We start from the raw sequence: 6,574 nt of genomic DNA, 5'->3' as shown, positions 1-6,574 counted from the left end.
GCCCTTCATACTGGAGATACTCCTTCCCAAAGCTTCTGGGAGCACCAGCTTTGATGGCTGCATCCCTCTCTCCAGGCTCCACCCTCTGCAGCAGGAAGCTGCTTTCCCCAGGGACAGCCCACATCCAAGACTGACCAGCAGGGCGCAAAAAGGTCTTGGCTTGCCAGCATCGTGGAGCAACTCCCTGTGGGATCATCTGAGTTCTCTGCTGTCACCACATGTTAACACAACCTCTTCCTCAGGAAGTGGTAGACCAGGAGCCCTTTCCCTCCCTTAAACCTCCTGCATGCAGATAGTGGTCTCAGGATCCGTTTGCTGGGAAACTGGCCTGTGCCCACAGACCGTACTGAGCTGAGTCTTATGATGAGCCTAGCCATTTGTCCACCCTCCCATCTAGATTCCAGTCTCACCTGACAGCCCACCAAGGAGACCAATGTACTATGCTTCAGATATCATTCATTCCAGCATCTCTACATGCTTAAAGCTACCACCCAGACTCTGTTATCTTCAATTTATCACAAATGGGATTATCCTGGCCTCCACAAGCTCCATCATCACCACCACCACTAACTATCATTTTCTCAGAATGTTTATGTTTTTTCTTAAGAACCTGTTCCCTCCCCCAGGAAGCCTTCCTAGACTGCCTTTCCATTAATCGAAAGAATCCAAAACTCTGAAGCATTTGAACTTCTAGATGCTGTTAGGTTGAAAATGTCTGTATCTTTGTAGATGGATATTTAAGTCATGCTTGTGGGTTCCTTTGAAGTCTGCATTTACATATTTTTCTATCCATAGGAATGTGTGTTCTGTTTCTCCTATAAAGTGGGTGGAAGTAGAGATCTCCTAAGGTCAGCATCCTCCTTCCGTCTGTGTCTCCTCCTCACCTGCATGGCAATTGCTCAGTTGCCTGTGGTAGTGGTGCAGAGGGTCTAATGAAAGCTCAGAAACTCAGCAGGAACCCCAGCAGCTACGTCAACCCTTTGCAACTCTCATAAAGATCCCAGAACATCTGGAGAGCAGGCAGAACTGCTTTCATTATTCACATTTTACAAATGAAGATCCTAGGATCAAAGAGGTGAAAATGGACTTGCCAAAGGATACCTAGCTAGCAACCAGCAGCATCTGGGTCAGAACCCAGAGCCCTGACTCACTGCCCAGAGCTCCTCTTCACTCACATCCTGCAGGCAGGGGCTGCCTCCTGGGCTATGACACTGGCAATACATTCAAGTTCTAGAATCTGGTCTGCAGATGAACAGGGTGAGGTGGTTCACACCCACCCAAGGCCTGGGAGATGCTGGCAGACCCACTGGCAGGGCCACACCAGCTGCCAATTTGCTCCTGGATGACCATGAACAGGAAGCTCTTTAAATAAATGTGACTGCCACAGCAGAGAGCTACAGCTGCAGATGGAAGCTGTAGTGTCCTCCTGGCCCCACCTCCAGAAAACTGGACAGTAACCAAGCACACGGGCCCTTGATAACACCATTCAGTCAAGGCTCCCATCCCTCCTGACCCATCCAGATGCCAGGCAGGGCACCAAGAGGCCCAGGGCTTGCAGAACTATGGGATGGGAGACCCCTGACCCCTCACAGAGCTCTAAAGAGGGGTAGAAGGATGGACCATCACAACCATTTTGTGGCCCGAGACTTCGGAGTGATCAGGCCCAGCAACTTAAGCTTTGAGCTCAGGGCCCCATTCCTGCTGCAATGGGAACAATGAGGGCTCTGCAGCCAGCCCTGAGCTTGCCTTTGCAGACTGCGTAGGTGACTTCAAGACACAAGAGTTAGTAGCTAACACGTACACCAGCCACACAGGCCACTCATGCCTCTCACAGCCACCCTCTAGGCAAGGGCTACAAGATACTCTTTTCTATGAGACAAGGAGGCAGCATAGCTTGGCAGGCATGCCCAGCTGCGGAGGTGGGAAGTACAGGGTTCAAGTCCAAGCAGTGAGGTGAGAGACAGAGGCTGTATGTTCAGCCTGTCTGGGACACTTTCTGTGCTCTTGGGCGCACTGGCCTTAAAATAAAATCCCTAAGCTTGCGCTCCCCAGAGTGGAACCCGGTACCAGGTGGCAGACACCTCAGATTTTTAATCATGACCCAGAGGAAAATCACAGACCCAGGCCAACTCGGCAAAACCGGCGAGGCAGGGTGACGCACGGACACAGCCGCGGTGCCTCCGGGTGCCCTCTTCTCTGCAGCCCAGGGGAATCACGCCCAGGCCCAGGGGAATCACGCGCCGGGAACCAGGATCAGCTCCCAAAGCCCAGCCCTCTGCAGGACTGCAGCAGGAAGGGGTCTCCGCGATGACGCGGGGACCGCCTCTGACAGCGCTTGGAGCCCGGAGCGCCCCTTTTCTACCCATGCAGTGACCTCTGCTGGCGTGGCTGCCCTTGTGCAGCTGAGAAGCTCCGGGTTCCCGAGAGAGGAGGCAATCCTACAAGCAGCCCTGCCCTACAGAGGAGTAGGATCTCCCAGCTTATCTTCATGAGGCAGTGTGGAAGCACTGCCTGATGGATGAACTGAAATACACAGGCTCCCAGAGTACACGTCGGCCGCAGTCCGATTGCGCCAAACGGTGGAAGCACCTGTTAGCATCCGTTGCTGAGCATCCACGTGGCGGGTCACTGTCAGACTCCAGGGTTACGGAAAGGGTGCAGGCTGTAAGGCTTGTGATTTTCCCTTTGTTCTGGTCTGGGGTTCTGATGACAAGCCCTGAGTACTGGCAGCCCACCAGGGGACACAGCAATTGATTCCTCTAACCCTGAGGGTGTCCTCAGACAGGTCCTCGGGGAAGGGCCTTCTTGAGGCAGGGTTCAACCAACTCCGTGAAAGGTACAGCACATATGTCCCCTCTCTAGACTCCACTCCCCTGTCCATTTCCCTGCAGGTTATGTGTTCAAGGGTCATGTTGTAAACTGGTTTTGGCCAAGAAGACACAAAGTGAAATTTTGTGAAAACAGATGGGAACTTGGAAGTGGTATAGTAAACTAAACTTCTGCCTGCAGCATGAACATCCCATACGGGCTGGTTTGAGTCCCAGTTGCTCACTTTCCAAACCACCTTGCTGTTTATGGTCTGGGAAAGCAGTGGATGATGTCTTAAATCCTTGGGCCTTTGCACTCAAGTGGGGGACCTGGAAAAAGCTCCTGGCTTCTGGCTTTGAATGGAATGGACTTGGGTCTAGCTTTTGTGGCCATTTGGGAGTGAACCAGCAGATGGAAGAACACCCCCCGCCTCCTTTCTGTAAATCTGCCTTTTAAACAAAATAATAAAATACATTGTTTTTTTTAAAAAGGAAGTTTCAGAAAAGCACACTTATCCTTTTTTTTTTTTTTTTTTTTTTAGCCTAGATGTAGCTTTGAAGGGGTGTCATGCTGGAACTTCAGCAGCCATCTTTCAGTGGTGAGGGAGCAATGGTTTGAGAACAGAACTCCTAGAAAATCCAGTTGTTTGCTCACATAGTAAAGCAGCTAATGAGTCCACCTTGAAGCCAGGGGTGGCATTTTCTGTGACAAAGGAAGGTGTGTTCACTAACACCTGCAGCTTCTCCAAAATCTTTTGCATGAAGAGCTGCGAGCAGCTTTCCTGAACCAAGAATCACCCATCAGCTAAGCCAGCCCATTCTCAAGACCTGTCAATTTCATCTCTTAAGCAAGTGCAAGTCCTTCCCCTTCTATTTTTGTCATCTCTACTTTTGTCATCATTGTAAAAGCCAGTATGTTTTATGTTTTTAAGTATTTATTTGAAAGGCAGAGTTACTTATGGGGGTGAAGGGATAGAATCTGTTAGTCTACTTCCCAAATGGCTGCAGCAACCAGGGCAGTACTAAACCAAAACCAGGAGCCAGCTGCTTCTTCTGGATCTCCCATGCAGAGGCAGATGCCCAAATACTTGAGCCATCCTCCACTGCTGTCACAGGTGCATTAGCAGAGAACTGAAGTGGAAGTAGAGCAGCTGGAGCTTGAACAGGCACCCATACAGGGTGCCAACACTACAGGTTGATCTCACAGTGTTCATCTCACATTTACCTATTAACTGATTCCCCACATGTCCCCTACCCTCCTTCCAGTCAATGTCCACCCCACTCTCCTGCTTCTAACCCTTCTGCAGCTTCTTGTTTCTCCTAGAATGAAACCCAGACACTTCATGGAGTTTCCAGAGCCCACCTGCCCCTTCTCTATTTCTTTGGCCTCCCCCTACCCCATCATGTCATTTCTCCGCACTCTCTGCTGCCAGCTGCACTGGCCTCCTTAGCAATGCCCAGACTCCTCCCCATTGAGGAGCCCCTGGCCCTAGGCTCCCTCTGCCTGCAGTACTCCAGGCTGGTCCAGGCCTCTTCACCTGACTTGCTCACCTGGGAAGGGCACACCCAGCTTAGACCAGGTCCCACCTGATAGTGATTTGCAAACACCTCTCACAGTCTGAAATTCTGCATTTGTACGTCTCTAAGATCATTTAGCCACATCCTATCCCTTTACCTGGACCATAAACTTCACAGAGTCAAGGACTTTGTTTCTCCTGTTCACGTGTGCCCGTTGCCGCTCACACAATGCCTAGCCCAAAACAAATGCTCAGCAACTTGCTCCCAAGGGAATGGCAAAAGAAATGTGTACCTGCCCACATGTGGCTGGTGTTAATTTCTAAACTTCCTCCCAGAGCCTCAGGCCAAGGGACTTGTCAGAGCCACTCTCTTCAATGCAACCAGAGGGAATGGATGCTGAATCAGATCCACAGAGTTTTCAGAAAAGTCAGTTCTTATTTTGACTGTCCCTGAATCACCCACAATCCTTGCTTTTCTGCTCCATGCCTGGCGCAGTGGTGAAGGTCCGGGTAACTAGGGCACAGGCCCTGCCTGCACAGCAGGCCCGTCTGGTAGGTTTCCCCTGTGTTTATTCTCACCTGCCCTCCCCTGACCCACTTCTCCATCTGTCCTCTGAGGTACTGATGGGCAAGGTCAAGGTGACAGCAGGACCTTGCTAGCATGCCTGTTCCTACCTGGGGGCCACCTCAGGGGGGTTCTTCCCTGGAGCTCTGGGAGAACTAAGAGGTTTTAGCCAGTGGCATCAGAGGCTGTGTAGGAAGGCTCCTCATTAGTTCTTCTTGCTTGTCACTGAAAGGAAGACCACATCGCAGGGAGGCCCCACTGTGCAAGTGATGGCTCCCAAGTACCTTGGTTTCTCCTGCTCAACTTCCTCCCTCAGGTACAGAGAATTCCCGGATCCAAATGGAATTCCCGAATCAAAATGGAGTCCCCAGAACCCCTCAAGTCTGAGGTTACGACTGGCAAGCAGACAGGCTGGAAGTTGGTCTGGCCCCATTGTCAGGAGGGAAGCGCCAGCAAGATACTGGACGCTGAGAGTTGCAAGGTCTCAGGCAGGTCTGTCCAGCTGGGCACAATTGCCACAAAGCCCTCTGCAGACCCAGCTGCTCTGCCCACAGCACCTTTCTTCATCACCCCCTACCTCCTTGCCTCAGGCGCTCCCAAGGAAGGAGCCCCAAGGAGCCCTGTGTAGACTAGCGGGCACTGCCACTAGGCTGGGAGCCACAGGGGATGACGAACCCCTAGCCAAGGTGGTGCATCTCAGCCAGGTAGGCTGGGGGCAGCAGAGAGCAGGTGAGAAAACTGGTGCTGGAGAGAGCTGTTCTTAAAATTCTTGAATGTTGACAGAATATCATCCCGATCAATTAAAATTTCTTAGTCCCTCCCTGGTGGTCTAGTGGTTAGGATCTATTTATTTTTATTGGAAAGGGATAAGATTTACAGAGAGAAGAAGAGATGGAGATCTAGCTGCTGGATGATACTCTGTCAGCTCTACTTTCAGACCAGAGATGGTCTCCCCAACAAGCCGTTGAATTTATCTGGACAATAAGATGCTGGACTCTATGCTTGGTATATGCTTGCAATATAAGCATCTCATATGAACTTGAACTGTGGTAATGCAACAAGGTGGAGGAACCCACCATGGGGGGAGGGTTTGAGGAGCGGTAGGGGGAATCCAGTACCTATAAAACTGTCACATAATGCAATGTAATTAATAATAATATTTTTTTTAAAAGAAGAGATTAGGGCCCGGTGCGGTGGCGCAAGTGGTTAAGTCCTCGCCTTGCACGCCCGGGATCCCATATGGGCGCCGGTTCTAATCCCGGCAGCCCCGCTTCCCTTCCAGCTCCCTGCCTGTGGCCTGGGAAAGCAGTCGAGGACAGCCCAAAACTTTGGGAACCTGCACCCGCGTGGGAGACCCGGAAGAGGCTCCTGGCTTCGGATCGGCATAGTATCGGCCCGTTGCGCTCACTTGGGGAGTGAATCATCGGACGGAAGATCTTCCTCTCTGTCTCTCCTCTCTGTATATCTGCCTTTCCAATAAAAAATAATAAAAATAAATCTTTAAAAAAAAAAGAAGAACAGAAAAATAAATAGATCTTTTTTTTAAAAAAAAGTAAGTCAGTTGGATCTTTTAACTACAAAAAAAACATAAATCTTGAATGCACTCTCCTTGCTTCTCTGCTCCTCCTCCCCTGCCCTCCCTGTCCTCCGTCCTCTCCCACCCTGCCCCTTCTTCCCCCTCTGCC

The sequence above is a fragment of the Ochotona curzoniae genome, unplaced genomic scaffold (genome assembly GCF_017591425.1).
Source record: "Ochotona curzoniae isolate NIBS_2020 unplaced genomic scaffold, NIBS_Ocur_1.0 scaffold_1037, whole genome shotgun sequence".
Taxonomy (NCBI): domain Eukaryota; kingdom Metazoa; phylum Chordata; class Mammalia; order Lagomorpha; family Ochotonidae; genus Ochotona; species Ochotona curzoniae.
This window is presented reverse-complemented; position numbering follows the sequence as displayed.